This window comes from Dasypus novemcinctus, chromosome 11 (genome assembly GCF_030445035.2).
Source record: "Dasypus novemcinctus isolate mDasNov1 chromosome 11, mDasNov1.1.hap2, whole genome shotgun sequence".
Classification (NCBI taxonomy): domain Eukaryota; kingdom Metazoa; phylum Chordata; class Mammalia; order Cingulata; family Dasypodidae; genus Dasypus; species Dasypus novemcinctus.
Genome location: NC_080683.1, coordinates 110,801,061 through 110,823,097, shown reverse-complemented (window position 1 = coordinate 110,823,097; position 22,037 = coordinate 110,801,061). Strand labels below are relative to the sequence as shown.

The 22,037-nt window shown below is 42.7% G+C and overlaps 1 protein-coding gene and 1 long non-coding RNA gene across 2 annotated transcripts in view; one reads left to right on the top strand and one right to left on the bottom strand.

Annotated features, from left to right (window-relative positions):
- ARG1 (arginase 1) overlaps positions 1–20,036 on the bottom strand; it is a 41,533-nt gene extending 21,497 nt beyond the window's left edge. Inside the window, exon 1 of the mRNA XM_004450139.4 lies at positions 19,902–20,036. The gene's annotated coding sequence lies outside the window, so the exon portion shown is untranslated. The remainder of the gene's footprint in view (positions 1–19,901) is intronic.
- On the top strand, positions 19,780–20,441 carry LOC131280460 (uncharacterized). Its single transcript, XR_009188060.2, has 2 exons — positions 19,780–19,880; positions 20,265–20,441. It is a non-coding gene; the product is annotated as an uncharacterized lncRNA (long non-coding RNA).
- Positions 20,442–22,037: the final 1,596 nt, after the last annotated feature.

Below are 22,037 nucleotides of genomic sequence, written 5' to 3'. Positions count from 1 at the left end.
GAATAAATTTAGCATTTAGAGAACATGGAGGTAGGGAGAAAATACACAGTGTGAACCAAAATTAGTTGATCGTGTTAGCCTGAAACGTTCCCCTTTACTGGTAATTTTATTATTTTCTTTTTTTCTTCTTCTTCTTATGATGAAATGCATCTCTATAATCCAACATGATAGAGTTGAAATGTTTTTTAAATAAAATTTTTAAAAATGTTTTAAAAGGAGAAAGCAGTGTTTAGTCATGATAAACTACACAGCTAAATAATAAAGAAAATAAGTTAACATTGATGAATAAAATCTACAGTATAATAAAAGGCAGGTCTGTCGATAGAATGCAGAACTGAATAATTGTACATGTATCACATGTGACCCCAAAGAATGTCCAACTTCATTAGGAGTTTGAAAAGGCATCTTTTAGGCATCTAAGAGAAGCAGCAGCTAAATCACTTTTGTGTATGGCCCATCCATAGGAAAAATTCCTTTCTGTCTGTGAACCTATACAACCTAGAAAGCAAGTTATCTGTTCCAAAATATAATGGTGATATAGGCATGGGATATATATTCCCATTCTAGGAGGGAGAAACTGGAAGGAAAACAGGGTCACAGGTGCCAAGGAGGTCCAAAATCCAGCAAAGCAAATTCCATGAGTTTTCAAGGTCTAGAATAATCTGTGGCTTGATACTTTGTTTTCTGGAACTGCTCAAGTGGCAGCTCCACCTTCTCCAAACACCAGGGTCGTGGTGATGTTTTCCTAGAATGCTGGGGGTCCTTCCCTTTCCAAAGGATGGGGTGAACCCACCCTTTCCAAATACTGGGGCAAGCTTACCTTTTCCAAACACTTGAGTAGGGACCTTTCTCTATTGGCCCAAAGAAGTCCTTTTAGCTTAGAGCTTTGCATCCATGGTACAACCGTTGGGATAATTCTTTCATTTCATACCTTCTCTGTCCATTTCAGTTCAGGCTGGCAGTGTTTCTGCTTATACAAAATACGCAAAAACCTTATCAATCTTCCATGTAATTCAAAGAATTCCAAGTCATCAGGCAAAAGGATCTTCAACAGATTCTTCCTGGATAATTCCTGACTTCCTCTGTAATGGCTGATTGGATGCATGAGTCATAAGCCAAATCTCTTTAGCGAATGATTGTTTTGCCATCCCCTTATGCAGTTTCTGACTCCTCAGGAACTTGGGGAGGGCCCTATGAGTGCCACTTAAGGCATCAGTCTCCGAGCATGCAATCTAGATAGGCTGAGAATTTTCAAAATCATCAAATGCTGCTTTCCTTTTGCTTAACAGTTCAACTTATTTATTTGCTCTTGCATTTTTACTATAAGCAGTAAGGATAAATCAGCTACCACATTCTATGCTTTATTTGGAAATCTCCTTAGCGAAATATATAAGTTCATCATTTACAAATTTTACTTCCAATCCAACTCTAGGAAATAAGTCAGCCAAGTTCTCTCTTTATAACAAGGATCACCTTTTCTCCAGGTTCTAATAACACATTCATCGTTTTCTCCTAGGGCCTCACCAGGAGCAAATTTAACATCCGTATTTCCACTGACATGATGTTTATGATATATAATCTAAGGTAATAGAAATTTTCTTTACTGCTCCCCTCACTTCTTTCTGTGCCCTCACCAGAATCATCTTTAATGCCCATATCTCTACCTATAGTCTCTTCAAGGCAATTTAAGCTTTTCATATCAAGTGTCTCAAAATTCTTCCTGCCTCTACTCATTACCAAATTCCAAAGCCACTTCCATATTTTCAGGTATTTGTAATAGCAGCACCATTCTTTCTGGTTACCAAAAACTGTCTTAGTTTTCCAGGGCTTCTATAACAAATACAATGACTGGCTGGCTTAAAAAACAGCAATTTATTGTCTCACTGCTTTGGAGACTAGAGGTTCAAAATCAAGGTGGACCATGCTTTCTCTGAACTTCATTGTGTTCTGGTGGTGGCTTGCCAATGATCCATAATTCAATCTTTGGCTCTAACACATGGAGATCTGTCTCTTTCTGTCTCATTCTTCCAGCTGTATCCAAATATCTGCTGCTTTTATAGACTTCAGTCATATTGGATTAAGGCCCCACCCTGATTCAGTTTAGCCTCAGCTTAACGGGATCTTTAAAGATTCTATTTACAAATGAGTTCACATCCACAGGCCTGGGGAATAGGACTTGAACATGTCTGCGTGGGGGCATGATTCAACCCATAACTCAGAGCAAAGTGAAGATTTGGCAAATATTTCCTTATTCTCATGAACATAAAGACATATCACATTAATCAGGCCCTAAATAAATTGTTCCTTGCTTTAAAAATATGGTTAGCTTTTCTTTAACTTACTGTGCTGGTTTGAAGCTGTATCCCAGAAAGGCATGTTTTTAAATCTAATCCATTCCAGTGGGTGTAAACCCATTGTAAGCAGGAACTTTTTATGAAATTATTCCAGTTGTGTGTCCCACCTCAACCAGGATGGGTCTAAATCCTATTACAGGAGTCTTTTATAAGAGAATGAAATTCAGAAAGTGAGAAAACCATGAAAGCAAGAAAGTGGAATAAAAAATTTAAAAAACGGGAAGAGAAGGGAGAGACTGGTAGACAGCTGTCATGTGCCTTGCCATATGGCAGAGGAGTCAAGGATCATCAGCAGCCAGTCTTTTGGAAGAACACTTCACCTTGATGATGCCCTGATTTGGACATTTTCCCAGCCTCAAAACTGTAAGCTAATAAATTCCTATTGTTTAAGCCAACACATTTCATGGTATTTGCTTTGAGCAGCCTAAGAAGCTAAAATACTTTCCAAAGCAAGAAGAGAGTTCTTAGATTAGTATTACTCTTATATTATTTGAATACAGTAATAGATGATAGCATGAATGAGTTAACCCATTACACAGGTTGTCATATAACTGTGAAAATAGATCCAATATTAATAGAGAGCATTTTACCTTAAAAGAGGCAGCTTTCATAGAAACTAAAAACAGGGCGATGATGAGCATTCTGACACTATCATCTCAAGCACTTTAAATATTCATTTGCAAGAGGTATTTGGTATGAATCTCTCCCCTATGGCAATTCATGGAAGCAGGATATGAATATTTGCATTCTTCATGTCATAATAGGATGAATAATAACATAATATGGTGAAAAGTCCATAGATTCTGGAATCAGAAAGATATGGATTTGAATTCTAGATATGTAACCTTGGACAATCATCTAAAAAATGGGGGCTATATTAACAACTTTCAGTGGTTCTTGAGAAGAATATATTGACTAATAATGTATGTAATATGTCCAATACAGTGCCCAGCTATAAGTTCTCAACAAAATGGTGGTTATTATCATTATTTTTAAAGTAACAGATACTAGTGAGTCATTTAATGAGAATTACTCTACTTGGTGAGGCAGCATCTTTTATCTAACTTTGGGAATCCCATACAGACCTTTCAGAGAGCAGTGACTTGCAAAAATTGCTGCTCAGATGAATTGAAAACTTAGAAATTCTTCAAAGCAAAAATTTCCCCATGAGTTGTGAAATAGACGTATCTTACAGAAAATGTTAGCTGAGTGGCTGATCAGTAACAAAAATTGATCTATTTGTTATTAAAGACAGCAATTGGAAGTTAAAAGCCTCCACCCCAAGAATGGATTCCCTATTCACCAGTTTCATGCAGACCAGTCAGAAATGCTATCTTATCTTCTTCATTAGAAAAGGACTCTAAAAGAAAAATTAATATTCATCAATATTCATCACCTAGAAAGCAGGGTCTGAGGATCCTCGTCCTGAACAGTTAATTGGTTGCAGGGGAAGGGAACGTTGTGGCCAAAGTGCCTGCATGATTGAACAGGAACTGCCTCCTCATCCTGGCCACCTTTAAAGCTCCTGGTCTATACCCACCATGTGCACTGGGAGCCCAAAACACATGTATGTGGTTATGGATTTTCTTCCTTTAAGGCTGTGAATGTTATTAGGAGCCAGAGAGCATATTTCCAGTGTTAAAACCAATGGGTCACACCTATAACTGCATGTGAGAATTTCCTAGAGAGCTTTTTAAAAAACCAGTGATTAATGTTAATTAATTTCTCTTCTGAAGATCTATCATGTTGACTAATTGAGTAATAATTCAAATAGAGTATCCCAGGAGGAAACCCACTTCCTTGGTCTGCCTGTTTGGCTGGTGGGCCTGAGCTGGCCAGTGGTCCCAACGACTCACCATCGCCCTGTTCTTAGAGGCCTCCCAGGCTGCAAACAGGCCTAATTAGCAGAGTGCGCTGGAAACAACCTTGGCTCCAGGGTTCTGTTTGGGAGTTATTTGGCCAGGGTCTTTTGAAAAGTAGTGTCCCAATGAAGTACTAGATATTTATGTAATGAATGAGCTTTTTTCTTTTATTAACAATAATACCCTTTCAGAAATTTCTAACTACTTTGTAACTGTATGACTTAACCTGGTGATAAAAGCAGTTATTAAAAGTCTACCTTTTCCGAAAAAAAAACAAACAAACCAGTGATTAGGCCCCTACACCAATTCAAATAAATCAGAACCTCTGCGTACAGAGCCTAGGTATGAAATTTTTAAAAGCTCTTCAAGTATTTCTCCTCTCTTGTCAAGGTTGAAAATTATTGGTTTAGGCCAGTAGAGCATGTGTCAGAGTTACCTGGATGGCTTAATAAAACACAGATTTCTGGTCCCCATCTTATATAGTGCTTTTGCATAATATAGTACAGGTGCTCTACAAATACTTGCTGAATGAATATTGCTAGATTTGCTTTTGAAAAGAACAAACTTCTAGCATAGTGTTTATTAACTGGTATACATGGATCAGTTTTGGAGGTCCTTGAGGTTCCCAGGTTGCCTACCATATTTCATGCGTTTGTACATTTTTCAAGGGACAGGATTTGCTTCAATCAGATTTTTAAAGGAGTCAATGCCTACAAATGTTACAAACTACTCTGACAGAAATTAAGTGTGTCTTTAAGTTCCTATCTTCATTAATAAAATCTCAAAACTAACAGGCATAAAAAGCATTTCTTTTTGTTAAAAATAATAAATCAGTCACTAAAGACACTTGCCTCTTCATCCTAGATCTTTGCAAATGATGGTCTATTACTTGAGGAATACATCTGTTTGTTTTACTTTGAACAGAATTTATTGCACCTTGAAAAATAAGCAGTGAGACTGTCAGTTTTTTCAGGGCAGGGATCTTGTCTTGGCATCTCATTGCTTCCAACACCTGACTAGGAAAGACACACATGATTGGCTAAAAGTTGAGTGATATCAATGCTGAAAAAGCATACAAGATATATTAATAAAATATCACCTTTAAGATGCTCTGTAGTTGTGAGTTTGGAAAAAAATCTTTGATTATTTTTCAAAAAAATATCCTCATCCCATCCAATGTATGCCCTTCAAGACAAAGACTCACCATTCCCCAAGCAAAATCCCCTGGCTAAACATATTCCCCACCTTTTTATTTTCTTTAATTTATATTCCCCTTTGACGAGTGAATAACAATTTTACTTGTATTTTGGTCAATTTTGCAATGCATCACAAACATTTTTCTATGTTAATAAAAAAAGATTGCAGATTCTTCCACCACACAAATCCTACATGATTTTGCGTTTTTTTTTGTTTTTTAAATAAAAACCAGTTCCCTATTGACAAACATTTTTTTTTGATGCTTCCAATTTTTCCCTGTGAAAACCATAGCAATGAACATCTTTGTGAGCACAACTTTATACCCTTGCCTTTTAGGGAGTTGGAGTATCTATTATTATATCTCCTCCCCTCCCAAGCGGTGAAAATCCTGGATATATCCATGACTATCATCTAGTAGCAATATAAACTTGGGGAAATTACTTAAGTTCTCTTTTTTTTTTCCAAATGGAAATACCCACCATCATCCTGCCACTCTCACAGTAGAAACAGAGAGGAAGCAATGGATATGAACATGCTTTGAGAACTGACCAGCACCACACAGATGGGAGATGTTTTATTCTGTTATTGTTTTGTATTCACATTTTCATACACTGAATGAATTGATTTTTGTTTGTCCTCTGATTGATTCTGCCACAATGCCTAACGTTCTCCCTAGGAACTCAGTAAAAGCTCACTGAATGAAGGATTCTACCAGTGCATCTCAAAATGGGATATGAGGACTACCTGCCTCCAAGTTGCCTGGTGTACTAGTTTAAAAAGACAGATTCTTGGAACATAATCCATACCCTCCCTGACCTCCTGTCCCACTCCTGTACCACAACCTAGTGTATTAGGATTTGTGAGTAAGGGGGAGGTAAGAGTGGAAAGGCCTTGGATTCTGTTTTATTCTTAAAATTCCCAAGTATTGGGAATTTATTTTTATAGGAAGATGAAAATTGGAGAACCTCTTAACTAGGCTGACATTAAAATTGCTAATCCTCATTATAAAGCTCTGCAGTGGGAAAGGTAATACTATTTCCTTGACTGGGGGACAAGTAGGTTAATATGGGGAAAAGTTCCATATACCTCCTACTGCCTCTGATTCCATAATATTTTTATTTTTTTCTGTGTTATTCTTTTTATTAAAGTTAATAGATCACAAGGAATGTTACATTAAAAAACATAAACAAAAACATAAGAGGTTCCCATATAACCCACTCCCCACTCCCCCACCTTATCATTTTTGTAAATTGTATTTTTTTGACATCACATGTCTTTAGAGACCCCAACTTAGAATTGAATGGGGGATGAGCCTCCCTGGCACCGAGGGATCACTATCAACTAACAACTGATAATGCAACTGGAAAATGACCTTGAATTGAAGGTTCGATGCGGATCAGTAGAATATCTCTGTCTACATAGAATAATATGACTTTAAAATGCTGTTTGATCTAATGTAAGGGGGAAATAGAAAGGAGAAATGAATTTATATGGCTATGAGTCTCTAAAAAAAAGAGTCTGGAGGCTGTCAGAAGGATTTCCCTTATGCACAACTGAGCAGAGTCTAAGAGACAGATAAAGTAGATACAATCCCCAGGTATTGGTTCCTTTGAGGGCTAAAGGGACCCACGGGTTCTACGGTCATGGCAGATAGGGTTCACTGCCATGTCAGATGGCCCTTCTATAGAGCTGGTGTTTCTGCGTGATGAAACTGGACCCAGAGGGGATCTCTTTTCATAAGACTATCATGCTACTTTACTGAAATTGTAGTTGGTATTGGGGTTTAAGATATATTTAGGGGATTGAATCTTTTTACTGACAATATAATAGCCAGGCCCTGAGCCTCAACAGATTCCAGCTCCTACAATCTGAATTATTGGACTCACCTCACTCAGCTAAGATGGAGTTGAAGAAGGGCAACCACCACACCATGGAGCCTAGAGTGACTACAACTGAAAGCAGGAGGTTTGCATCCAGTAACCATGTGGAATCTGAGCCTCCTCTTGACATAGAGGTGCAACCAATCCAAGGACCTCACAGAAAAGGTGGCAATGGAGTGGGAAAAGTGGACATGGTGGCTGATGGGTATGGGGAATGGCAGGAAGAGATGAGATGTGGAGGCGCCTTTGGGACTTGGAGTTGCCCTGGATGGTGCTTCAGGGGCAATCACCGGACATTGTAAATCCTCCCAGGGCTCACTGGATGGAATGGGGGAGAGTGTGGGCCATGATGTGGACCAATGACCATGAGGTGCAGAGATACCCAGAGATGTACTTACCAAATGCAATGGATGTGTCATGATGATGGGAGTGAGTGTTGCTGGGGGGGGGGAGGGGTGCGGTGGGGGTGGTGGGGTCGAATGGGACCTCATTTTTTTTAATGTAATATTTTTACAAAATCAATAAAAAAAAAAAATAAGAATTGAATGAACAGACTATACAGTGGACTGTAAATTTCTTGCAACTCTATTTTCCAAGAGGGACTTGTGGATGTCTAGATTTGACTGACTAGAAAACTACCTGCCATAATGGCTAACAGTCAAACTAGATGTAGGCTGTGCAAGAGGTCCCTGCAGAAATCAGAATCTAGGGCAGCCTTTCTGGGTAATGAAGGCCATGAATAATGCACAGAGAAGGCAGTTTCTTCACATGGAGTTTCTATTACACATAGGGGAAATAGGGAGATACCTTAAAAATGAATAAAAACATCAAGCATGATGTCTTCAATAACTTGCATGTGACTTTCTCATATACTGTCGCTTATGGTTATGTCAGAGAATGGTGAATACAATGGTTTCTCCAAAGTTCAAGAAATATCGATATAATAGTGCACTCTATGGGGACTCAATTCATGTCAAAGCTGTGTTGTGCTTTTCATATATTAGATCACTAAACCTCATCAATTTGCCATTTTACTAATAAAAAAGAAAGTGTTTAATAAAAATAAATGAGGAATGAAGTGAGGAAAATATGAATGAGCACTCCATATTTTTTGAGCCAAGAGGTGAAGTCAAAACATTGGTTTGTTCAAAGGTTATTTGCTTCAGTTTTATGACATCATTCACTGGGCACCTCCACTGGCTGGGGTCAGGGCTTTGTGAACCACACAGTGAGAAACATCTCAGGGAAGCAATAGGCAGTCCTCTTGGGAAAGAAAAACAAACAAGTCTGGAACGTCCAGTGCTGTTTGACAGTTTCACCTGTGACGCTAAGGACAGAGCCACAGCCGTCACTTAACATTTCCAAATTCTCACTGTTGCATAGTAGATAACATGAGGCATCTTGTAGAATGTGGATTACTTGGAGGGGTCCCAGTCTTACAGGGAGGGTCAGTGTAGAGGGAGCAGTACTAAAGGGCTCTAAACAATAGGAGAGCACAACAGAAGAGCAGGAAACCAAGCCATTAGTTACTAACCTTGTCTAAGTCACCCCATATTTACCCAGACCTGTGCCTGGGGTTCAGCGATGTCTGAGTAACCAGTCTTGTCTCTGTACCACAGACCTCCTAGGACCTGCTCTTCCCACTTCCTCTTCCAGGATCCATCCAGCCCTTGCAGCTTCTTCAACCTGCGTGAGCCTCTGTGTTTTCAGGGAGGAGTGCATTCCCCTGCCCCCTAGACTCTGAAGCTGCACTACTTTCCCAACTCTGATCCTCCCAGGCATCTCCCCAGCTCTTTTCAGTAGCCTACAAGAACAGGGCAAGTGCTTGATTCCAGGGCAGCTGAGGAGTGCCCCAGCCCAGGAACAACAACGGCACTGACAGGAACCAGGGAAAGGAGAACATCCCATCTTCCAGGCATGTGCTAAGTGACATGCAACTAGGATCATGGTATCAGGGGTCTGTGTGTGGTCACGTCTCTGTCAACGCTTGTTGCTGATACTAGTTGCTCCTTAGTCTCTTCGGTTGCTTGTGCTGTGCCCTTGTTCCACTCTTAGGCGGCCAGATCCACAGGTTCTCTCTACTTCACCCCCAGGTTTCTCAGATCCATCCATCCAGATTAGGGCCTCATCTCCTACAGAAATGGGAGAAAAACCCAAACCTTCTTGTGACATCCCCCACTCTTCCTGCTTTGAGTGTTTTGGCATAAACTGTAAGGACTGAGTTCTCCAGGCTCTGCTTTTGATATTCAAAGACAGGATTGTTGGACTTCTAAAAATCAACTAACCAAATTTCTTGGCACCCTCCAATCTGGCTCTTGGAATTGAAACTCATGTTTTAAAATTAAAATTGCCCTTATAGATTTACAAGTCTCCTTGGCAACCCAAAAGTCAAGAATTTGACTCTCCTCCCTATATCATGCCTATCTTGAAAGCAATCCATGTGTAAGACCCTTTTTACTGCCAGCATGAAAGGAGAAGGATAGTGGGAAACATGTGATGGGAAGGGAGGGAGATTTCAGTATGATATCTCCAATTGGCAACCTGCTGCACAAAGAAGATAAAAAGCATGGGATTGACAACTCTGCTTTCGTGAGCAGAGAAATGAAGATAAAAGAAAAGTTGAGGACAGGCTAAGAGAGAGTGGATTGAAGATGATTTGTAACACCTCATGTAAGAACAGACGGTACTCTTTTTCCTCCCTCCCTATATTTAGTATTTTTAAACCAATACTTTTTAATAAGGAGTATTTGGGTCAGAGATCTTAGTTGTAAATGAGAAAAACAAACTCTAGCCAAATAAGCAGAAAAGGAATTTATTGAAAGGATCCCGGGCCACTCAGAAAAATGTTGGGTGGGTTACAAAAGCTGGCTCAAGGCTAATCTTCTGGAAACAAGGTCCCAGACATCACCAGAGTCCATCATCCACCAGGTGTTTAGGTAGATGGTGCAGTGCAATGAACAGAGCAGACTCAGCCTCTTCCTGCCCTCCTGGAGCCCAGATTCCTGTGGTGTGTGGCAGGGAGACAGACAGATATGTGTCAGGGATTCGTGGAGTAGGGAAGCCTTGTTCAGATGATTAATCATGATCCCTCTATGGTTGATCCTCTTTCACCAGTCTCCTGCTCGATTACCCAATACTAGAATAACCAGGGCGGAGTTTGGGCATGGGGTGAGGACCTGGGGATGGGATTGGAGCAGGCACAGGAGCCCTTCTTCATACACATACACACAAAAGGATATTATAGAAGGGAACCATGGAAGGAAAGGCCGGGCCTCTGATCTGCTGCCTACCCTCCTCCCCATATCCTACTTCCTGAGATCCTGGCTGGACCACCTCAGTGCAGACATCTTTCATCCCCCAGACTCTCCTAGCTTCAAGGTACTGGTGGGCTACATGGAGATAAACATTCTGGTCTTACAATTGCAGTGCTGGGCCCATCTTTTCTGTGCCCAGCTTGAGACTCTGGATTCAAAAGAGGCTGAGCCAAAGGGTCATGAAGACTGGGGGGTGGGTGCCTGAGAACATGTGGGGAGAATCCAGGTAAGAGCCTCCAGGGCTGGTGTTGTGCCAGGAGTAAGAGGATCTCAGAAGAGTCATCTGGTGGAACTCTGTCCAGGAAGGCTTCCTGGTTTGGGGGTAATGGGTTTGGGCTTTAGCATCTGAAAGACTTGAGGATATTTTCTGCCTTTGAAAAGGTACCTGGAAAGGTTGTCATGGTGTGAACTCTCCACTTCTAGCCCCAGTGTCAGGTCTAGTGCCTGCTGCATAGCCAGCTCATGCTACTGCTCCAATACCAGAAGAAAATACCTGTAGAGCTAGAACCCCTCCAACTCTGGCTTTTGGACCTTATCTGGATCTAGAGCCAACTTTATGGCCCCTTCTAGGGGCAACCATAGATGTAGTGCAAACTCCAGCACAGGCTGGGATTTGGAGTAGGCTCCTAAGCTGGAGGAAGCAGAAACATCAGGGCCATATATGGAGTTGAACACAAGGCCAGTCTGTTCCAGCATCACCACCCCCAGGATTGTTAGGTGATGAGCTCAAGCCAGCCCAAGCACCAGTTGAAGCTCTAGTTCCCCTTCTCCATCTTGGGTGAGAGAAAGAAAAGGAGACTTCCTTTCCATCTCCTGAGAGGTCATCTTTGTTCCTTTTCATAACTTTTGTTTTTTTACTTTTATATGTTTTGTTTTAGTTTGCCAGATGAGAGCTGATACAAACTACCAGAAATGCGAAGGGTTTTATAATGGAAATTCATTTGGGGTAAAAGCTTAACCATTTCAAGACTGTGAAAAGTCAACACTGGGGCACCATCAGAGATGCTTTCTCACCAAAGTCAGCTACTGTTGATCCCAGCATATTACCATGTGGTGAAACAAGATGGCCACTGATCTCTGCCAAGGTTCCAGCCATCCCCTCTGGGCTCACCCTCTCCTTTTGAGCTGTTCCATGGGCCTTACCTCTTGGGGCTTCATGCTTAAGTGATCCTGTGGTTTTATCTCTTACACGGCAGGATCAAACATGGTGGTTTCCTTTTCTTTGTGTCTGGAAGCAGCAACTGCAATTGGAGTCACCACCTGTTTAAGTTTACAATTATTTACTGTCATCATCCAAGACCCATCTGTTTTCTGCACAGGCCAAATAGGAAAGTTGAATGGCGGTGTGGTGGGAATCACCAACCCTGCATTCTTCAAATCCTTGATGGTGGCACTGATCTCTGCAATCCCTACAGGAATCTGGTATTGCTTTGATTTACTATTTTGCTAGGTAAGGGCAGCTAGGTAAGGGCCATAATAGCCCTTACTCCACAAGTCAGGGATCCAGTGTGAGGATTCTGCCAGTTACTGAGTATTTCTATTCCAATTATGCATTCTGGAACAGGGGAAATAACTACAGAAATAAGCCACCCTGAATGGTGGACAACAGTGACATTCTGGGTCTCTTGGAATTAATGTCACTTCTGACCAAGGTTTAATAATCCCCCAAATATCTGATCATTTCCTTTTCCCCAATGCACAATTACCCTGGTCAAAGGTCATAGGTCTCTTTGGGGAAATCTGGGAGGAAGAGTAACAATATAAATTTTTGGCAGTTTAACAGGATCCTTTCCCAAGAGAACCTGGCCTTCCCCTCATCAAGGGGCTCTGGATCTGTAACTGTCTCAAGTCTTGGAATTGATTAAGGGGCTATGATTCTGTTTCTGTAACTCACCTTAGGGTTTTGTTCACTCAACCTAGAACTCTTGTGCTTATACACATCAGGTAGGAATTTAGTAGACTGCCCATCTATTTCACTTCTTAGTACCCCGTGATCTATTAGCCAATGTCACAGGTATATGCAACTCAGACTCTCTTGATTGTTGCTTTAAGTCTGCCTTTCATTGTGGTAGCCACACCCACCTTGTCTTTGACAATTCAGTGCTGCCACTTGGCTTCTGCCAGCCCAGTATCTGATCATCCCCTTTGATGCTTAAGGATTCTGGTTCCATGACAGCAATTCCCATATACCCTACTCCCTCCCCCTCCCACACTTTTCTCCATTAACAACATCTTTCATTAGTGTGGTGCATTTGTTACAATTGATGAAAACACATTGAAGCATTGTACTAGCATGGTCTTTAGTATACATTATGGTTTTTGGGTCATTGGAATTGTTCTGCATGATATTGCAATGACGGATACAAGCCATTATATATTTTGTCAAAACCTATAAATTGTGCAGTGCAGAGTAAACCATAATGTAAAAACTGCTTTTCCATCATTTCCTGAATGGATATTTTGGGTAACATAAAATCACATTTCCATCTTTAAGGGCTCAGTCATACAACATGATATGGCAGTTAATTCTATTCATAACCTTAATATTAAAAGCCTCTGATTGGTTCTCTGGAACGAATGGCACCCAAAGCATTTGGGACCTTAGCAGTCCCTCAAGGTTGGATCTAGAGCCAGAACAAGAACTGACCTATGCAGAGATAGCTTGAGACCTAGAGAGAAACAGTTCATAGGCAGAAGATAAACCTGGTGGGAGGTACATCAGGCACCAAGAGCAATTCAGCGGGCAGAATTTGGAATCAAGATACAGCTTAGGTAAGTGGATTTGGCTCACCTGATAGAGCGTCCACCTACCACATAGGAGGTCCAGGGTTCAAACCAAGGGTCTCCTGACCTGCGTGGGGCTGGCCCACTCGTAGTGCTGATGCACACAAGGAGTGCCATGCCACACAGGGGTGTCCCCCGTATAGGGGAGCCCCACATGCAAGGGGTGCACCCCTCAAGGAGAGCCGCCACATGCAGAAAAAGCACAGCCTGCCCAGGAGTGACACTGCACACATGGAGAGCTGACACAGCAAGATGACACAACAAAAAGAGACATAGATTCTTGGTGCCGCTGACAAGAATGTAAGCAGACAAAGAAGAATGCACAACAAATGGACACAGAGAGCAGACAACGGGGGTGGGGGGAAAGGGGAAAGAAATGAATAATAAAAAATAAATCTGGGGAGGCAGACTTGGCCCAGTGGTTAGGGCATCCACCTACCACATGGGAGGTCCTCGGTTCGGACCCCGGGCCTCCTTGACCCATGTGGAGCTGGCCCACGTGCAGTGCTGATGCCCACAGGGAGTGCCATGCCACGCAGGGGTTTCCCCGAGTGGGGGAGCCCCACGCGCAAGGAGCGCGCCTCATAAGGAGAGCCGCCCACACGGAGAGCTGACAAAGCAAGATGACGCAACAAAAAAAAGAAACACAGTTTCCTGTGCCGCTGACAACAATGGAAGCAGACAGGGAAGAAGAAGATGCAGGGGACCGACGCAGAGAGCAGACAACCGGGTCGGGAAACTGGGGGGAGGGAAAAGGGGAGAGAAATAAATGAATAAATCTTTTTAAAAAAATCTGAAAAACAAAACAAAGTACACTATCAAAATCAGGACATTTAAGGAAAGAAAAAAGATACAGTTTAGGTCTCAGGAGCAAGGATATGCTGGGATCTGGTCAATTATAAGAGAGAAGTTACAGATTCCTAGAGTTTGGAGCTGCTTAAATTCCTCCTGCTGATCCTCAGAATTTGTTCTAGACAAAATTGATCTAGGTCAAGTGGCTTCAGTAGGGGAAGATGGGATGTGAAGAAAGGAGAGGAGTGGAGGAATTTAGAAGCCAGGTATTACCTGGTATTATCACCTGACCTTATAGGGGCTTATATTTTTCAGCCTTTGTAAAGAAGACAACATATTAGAAATCCTAAACCAAATGATAAAGCCTATTCTGCCCTTCCCCCACACCACACTAATCAACACATCACGGGACAAATATCCCCCAGAGAATCAGGAAGTCCTTGGTTCATTCCTGGGACTCATTTTGAGCATTTTCTGTGTGTGGGCACTGTGCTGTGAATTGGAACTTCAGAGGGGAGGAGCACACAGCCTTGATTTCAGGAATTCTGATATCTACTGGAGAATCAGATACGCTAGGAGATCATTTCAGTCCATGTTTATGGCTGTGCTGGAGGCAGCGCTAGTTGCTGAGGCCACTGTGAGTGCCTCTTACAACACTGAGTGGAGTGAGCCAGGATGGAGGGGACAGGAGGTGCGTGGGTGTCACAGGACATATGTTCCAGGCGCAACAGGAATTTCAGGTCTTGTGTGTTGAATTGTGTCCTCCAAAAAGACTTGTTCAAGTGTTAACCCCCGGTCCTATGAATGTGGCATTATTGGGAAATAGTGTCTTTGAATTTGTAATTAGCCAAAATGAGGCCAAATGGGAGTATGGCTGTGCCCTCACTGGAAGAGCAAAGTGGACACATAGACACATTGACTGACACAGAGAAGTCCAAATGATGACTAAGGTAGAGCTGGGAGCGATGCAGCTACAAGCTAGGAACATTGAGGATGGCCTGCAACCACCAGATGCTGGAGGGAATAGGGAGGAATTCTCCCCAACAGGTGTCAGAGGGAACATGATTCTCCTGTTACCTTGAGAGTGTCAATAGTGCAGATCAAATTGGAGAGATTTAAATAAGGAAGAGCTGGCTGAAAATCCACTCCAGCATTCATGGACAGCTCTATAAATACCAAATCTGACTTTGCCAAGTCTCATCTGTCCGTACCTCTCACCTCCCATTTCCATAAAATCTCCCTTAACTCTGAGATTAGGAAGACAGATTTGAGCCCTGACTCCTGTCTTCATATAAGTTGTCTTGCATTAAAGCTTTCTTTTCTCAAAATCCCAATATCACAGTAATGGCTTCTGTGCATGTTGGGTAATAAGCCCTTGTTCAGAAAGTGTTTCAGAATCTTGCTGCTGGGTTATGCTGACAAGAGACATGACCAAAGCCTAGGCATTCTGTAGTCAATTTGGACCCGTTTTGGTAGTTTGAGCCAAGGGTCAAAGAGATTAAAGGAAAATTTGGGCACTACATTGTACCTGGAGCACATGGTGGTTATTAATTCAATCTTTCACGCAACAAGTATTTATTGAGCATCTACAATGTTTCAGCACTTTTCAGGGGTTTAAGGATATATACGGTAGTGTGTAATCTTGACCAGAAGCTTATGTTCTAGTCTAGGCAGAGATCAATATGCAAAGTAAGGAATGTAAATTTTAGTAAGGTAGTATTAAGAGCCATGGGGAAAATAAAGCAGGAAAGTGGAGTAAGAAGTTCTGAAGGAAGTGGGAGTGCAGTTTTGCAGAGAGTAGTCAGGAAAGCCCTCCTTCAGAAGGTAGCATTTGATCTAAAGTGAGGAATGAGGGAGCCAAGCACTTAATTGAAGAGAGAATATTCCAGGAAGCAGGATACACAACCATCAGCAGGAGAGTGTCTCGTGTCTCCAAGGAAGAATACAGAGGCTGGGATGCAAGAGCAGCATGAGCAAGGGAAAATGGCAGAGGTGACGGGAAACAGTTCATTGCCACTCAAATGCCTAAGGGCTTTACTGTGAACACGATGGGGTTTGATCACACATGTCACGATTCATCATAGCTAGGGAGAACATAACGTCCATCTTAGAGCAAGACTAAAAAATAACTCAGCTAAATTGGAAATACTAGCATTAACTCAGGATCCTCCTTCAAATGGCAGCATATGGAGAGGTGTAAAGTCGCTTCCTCCTGGATATAATCAGCTGTTATGGGTTGAATTGTATCTACACAAAAGATATGTTGAAGTCCTAATCCTTGGTGTCCCAGAATGTGGAAGTATTTGGAAATACGGCCATTGCAGATGCAATTATTAAAATGAAGACTACTGGACAAAGTGGGCCCTTAACCCAATATAACTGGTGTCACTCAGCTATAAAACAAGCTCCTCTACTTCCACAATTCTATGACTTTTTTTGGACATTAATTCAAAGGACCCTAAAGATCTGACTTCCACAAGTTATTTAGAGAACATCAATGGCTTCTTCCTGCTGGGCTGCTGGTGACCCATGGACGGAGGCACACACCTTTGCCAGCTGACATTTCCAGAAGCCCGTCTGCTGTAAACTGGAAACAGGACATTTTTAGTGAGAATGTTTGCCTGTGGAATTCCCTGCCCATCGGGGTGACTTGGCCTTAAGAGCTGATCTTCAGTTTCTGAAATTTGCTGTCCCTGCTCTCCCAGGGGTATCACCACATTGACTTTTAATAGGTTTATTTCATGACGAATCTGCTGTAACCTGCATTACATTTGGGTAGTGGACAAGAGTGTACAGGTACAAGAGCATCCAGGGGAGTGGGGGGGGGCTGTGCACACTAACCCCTGGGTGTGTCCTTTCTGTGTACCCATCTCTCCTGAATAATGACTCTGATCAGTGTCCTCTGCCCACCCCCTCCCTGCAGTTACCCCAACTCCTTCATTGGGCATCAGAGCCCTGTGTGATCTGTTCAGACAGCCCCAGTATGCTCCCCACACCATGCAGCCCCTCATTAGAGCCTCCTTCACTCTGGGACCCATCAAGCCATTGCCCACCTCAGAATCCCCATGCTTAGTGTCCTTCCTGTGGGACACTGGCCTAGATGTTCCAATGGAAGTGTTTTCTAGATATCTCAGTTTCTCAGTTGACTGTAAGGAAAGGAGATCACCCTCATGATGTAGTTGGACCTCATCCAATCAGTTGGAGGCCTTAAGAACTGAGGTCTCCAGAAGACAAAATATGGCCAAGACTACAGCTACTTCTCTCTGAGTTTGCAGGCCTTCTGGTTTCTCCTGTGGACTTTAGACTCAATACATCAACATCACTTTTACTGGAATTTCCCACTTGCCAGGCTGCCCTACAGATTTCAGACTTGCCAACCCACACAACTGCATGAGCCAATTCCTTAAAATAAATATCTTTGATAGACAGATGATAGGTAATTGATATAGATAGATGATAGATAGATAGACAGACAGACCAACCCTTTGGTTCCCTTTCTCTGGAAAGCTCTACTGATGCAGAGACCTTAGAGATGCCCATCTGTTTGAATCTCAATTTCTATCCTGATCAATGAGGACCATGGGGCTGCTAGAGTGGACCTCAGCTAGGCCTGAACTCTCACTCTAATGGAGGGTGCACCCGCTGGAAATCACCTGGGCAGGAACCACCTGCTGGAAGCTCCTCTAGGTAGGAATGAATCCCAGACCCTGGGCCCTCCCAGATATATCTGGATGCACAAGGCCTGCCTGGTCAGTTTCAATGGACTCTAAACACCAAATTGCTGAAAAGCAGGGCATTTGGTTCTCCTTGTAAGGTCAAAGAATGCAGTTTTGGATGCCTCTTATACTCCAGACAAAAATTTATATATTCCACACTAACATGTTCTGACACCAAAAACATTTATATTCTTTGTGTTCATTTTATGGGTATTTAAAACTACTGGGAGTCAGCAAACAACAACAACCGTTTGATCATTTAGGGGATATCCAAAAGTAAGGCAAGTATGGTTTTCAACTAAAACTTGTTTTCAAAATATTTTGATAGGTTTTTTATAAGTTGATTCTTGAGAAATCAGGCACATTGAAAAATATGAACCTACAAAAACTATTTCACTTTATCATTTGTAATCAGGTTGTAAAAATTGCAAATGAATTTTGATAAATAATTTAGCCGTTTTTTGAAACTCTTAATTTGTATTTAAAAAGTTGTATTTGTATAATATTGTGGCAATGAACACCCCTATCCAGTCAAAGGCTTTAAGAAGCTGGAATCCAATATTATAGCTGCCTATGACATGGTGGAATATCCAACACTAATACCAATGAATGGATAAGAGCTAAAGCAGGACTGAAGCTAAACCTCAAAGGCTTCCGTTTGTCTATGGATCCCTTTCTCATTAGATTTAAAGATCACTGATGAGAGATATTTTTTTTTGTTTTTAAAGCTTTTTTAAACTACATTTTTAATTAGTACATTTTGAGATAAATTGAAATCCATGTTTATCATAATGGCATATAAAAATGACAAAAGTTTCATGAAACTATACTTACCCTTAATATGCGAACACACTGATAAATTCTATTTTTTAAAACATCGTGTGCCATCACAAAATTGATATCACAAGCCAATAATAGGATGGGAGCCATAGTTTGGGAAACATTAATCTGTCCAAATTTCCCATTAGTTGATAAAGTGTAGCTCACTGGTAAGGTAAGATTTTCAGCCACAAGAAATTTGACTGTGCTATTAAACCAGATCTGTCAAGTCCCAGACCAGTGGGTTTTTTTTGTTGTTGTTGTTTTTAAAGATTTATTTATTTATTTTAATAAATTGTTGTCTACTCTCTCTATTTGCTGTGTCTTGTTTCTTTGTCTACTTCTGTTGCTTCGGTTGCCATCAGCGGCAAGAGAAGTATGGGCGGCACCATTTCTGGGCAGGCTGCACTTTCTTTCCCGCTAGGTGGCTCTCCTTACGGGCGCACTCCTTGCGCGTCGGGCTCCCCTGAGGGGGGGACACCCCTGCGTGGCAGGGCACTCCTTGCGCGCATCAGCACTGATGTACTGCGCATGGGCCAGCTCCACACGGGTCAAGGAAGCCCCGGGTTTGAACCGGGGACCTCCCATGTGGTAGGCGGACGCCCTAACTACTGGGCCAAGTCCGTTTCCCAGCCAGACCAGTGTTCTTTCCACTAAAGCCCTTCTCTGCCCAGTCACAGCCACTCAGTCACACCCTATCCCAATCTCAACCCCATAGCACCTTTCCTGGACCCTGCCCCTCACTCTCTCCAAGTCAGCCCCCTCAGAGTCACTGCTCCTCCGTCAGAGTCGCCTCGCTACTGCTACTTCCTGTTCCTTAGGGTGGAGTCCCCTTACAGTCACTCTCCATCCAGCAGTCGCCTTAACGTCATTGCCCCTTGACCACGCAGTCCCCTCGCAGTCACTGCCTCTCCCTTCCTCGGTCACCCCCTCGCAGCCTCTGCCCCAGGCGCTCCGACGTCTGAGTGCCCTCGCATTCACTGCTGTTCGGCCGCAGACTCCTCGCAGACAACGACTCCTCAGTCACAGCCCCTCGCTCTCACCGGCCCTCGGTCGCCGTCCCCTCGCTGTCACCGGCCCTCGGTCACAGTCGTTCTCTCCAACAGAGCCGCAGCTGTCACCGGCCCTCGGTCACAGTCACTCTCCAACAGAGCCGCAGGATGTGAGTACATCCGGTCCTTACCCGCCACTCACTCTCCCGGGCGCCCCTGTCCAGTCGCATCTCTCTCAGACGCTAAGTTATGTACCAGGCAAGTTGAGGAGTCGGCGGGAGACGCCCTGGAAAGACCTCTGAGAAAAGCAGCCGACCGGAAGTCCCGCCCACTGCTCGCCCTCCTGTCAATCCGACCGCGGCTTTTCCCTGGAAACCTCCCGAGGCCCCGGGTTTCAAGTGGCAGGGCGGGAAGTATCAGAGGTGGGCTGGGAAATGGCTGAGGGTCAGGCTCAGTGCGGAACCGGGATGTACAGTGAAGACGACTCTTAAGAGTGGGGCACGGATGGGGACTGTCACCCGTGCCCCCGGCAGTCAAACAGCCTTGCCCCGCAGCTCTCTTCCAGGGCCCAGCGCGGGGCTGGTGCCCGCAGGCTGCCCTCTGCGTCTCGGGCCTTCCTGGTGGCGTCCTAGGGCCCAGCGCAGCTGCAGGCCCTCAGGAGGCCTTCCCTGTGCGGCAGCCCAGACGCCTCCGCAGAGACCCCCGGACATGGCGCCTTCCCGCAGGGACAGCTGTTTACCAGTGAGGCCAAGAATCCACGAGCGCCACCGGGTCTGCGAACACCTGTGACTGCCCCAAACCCTTTTTCTTCTTGTTTCTGACTCATGTTGATTCACCAAAAAAAAAAAAAAAGTAATTAAAAAAATAGAAATCCCTTGTCATTGAGTAAAGGCTAGTTGAGCAAGAGTGGATTCTAGGGAGGGTGTCTGGTTAGGGAAAACTTTCCTTTGCTAGAATGAACCTGTGGAGGGGGCCATTCTGTAGATGTAAGGCAAGTAGGTACAAAATGTTAATCAGGAAGAAGGATGTAAAAGGACTTTTTAAAAAACAAATCAATTTTATCGATACATGTTAATAAAGCATAAAATTTATCCAAAGTATACAATCAGAGGTATTCGGTATAATTGCATCGTTGTGTGTTCATGACTTGACCCATTTAAGCATTTTCATTATTAAAGTAGTAATAAAAAACCGACAAGAAAATTTCTCACCTCTGAATCTCTGTTTCCCCTGCTGTTCATAGCTGCTGTTTCTGGCTATTCTTGTACAATTATTTATTTATTAAGCAGTTTTACTGAAATATATTCACATATCATATGAACTCTCTAAACTATAATCAATGGCTTTTTTTAGCTGTTAGATCTTTATATAAAGTTGTAAAATGAATAGAAAAATAGATTGAAAGAAATTACAAATTTTACAAGACAGTGCAAGGCCAGGTTAGCTTTAATATAATCAATGATAAGAAATAGATAGTATAGCAACAAACATAAATGGATATATAATTAAAATATAATAGAAATTAATTATAACATAATTCTAATTTTTATATTACACCACTAACTATTGGACATAATAAGCTCCAAGAATGAAATAAATTATTGGTTCAGTTATTTAGTTTCCATTTAGGCCATAATTCTTTCCAGATAATCAAATTCCTATTTGGGAATTCTTCACATCTGTTGGAATGACTTACAGCAGACAATTTACCAATTCATAATTTTATGGGGCAGAAAAACTCAAAATCTTGTTCAACAGTAGTCATGCTAAATCATAATTGATCCAGACAGATTATTTTAATTAAAGAGTATCGGGAAGCGGACTTGGCCTAGTGGTTAGGGCATCCATCTACCACATGGGAGGTCCACGGTTCAAACCCTGGGCCTCCTTGACGCATGTGGAGCTGGCCTACACACAGTGCTGATGCACGCAAGGAGTGCCATGCCACGCAGGGGTGTCCGTGTAGGGGAGTCCCACGTGCAAGGAGTGCACCCTGTAAGGAGAGTCACCCTGCGTGAAAGAAAGTTCATCCTGCCCAGGAATGGCGCCGCACATTCAGAGAGCTGACACAAGATGATGCAACAAAAAGAAACACAGATTCCCATGCCGCTGACAACAACAGAAGTGGACAAAGAAGAACATGCGGTAAAGAGACACAGAGAACAGACAACTGGGATGGGGAAGGGGGGAAGGGGGGGAGGGGAGAGAAATAAATAAATCTTTAAAAAAGTAAAATAAAGAGTATGAATAAGAAGGGGTTAAAGAAAAATGAAGTATCCAAAAATATATCTCTTTTCCAGTCCTCAATAAAAGCAAGTGTCTATTTT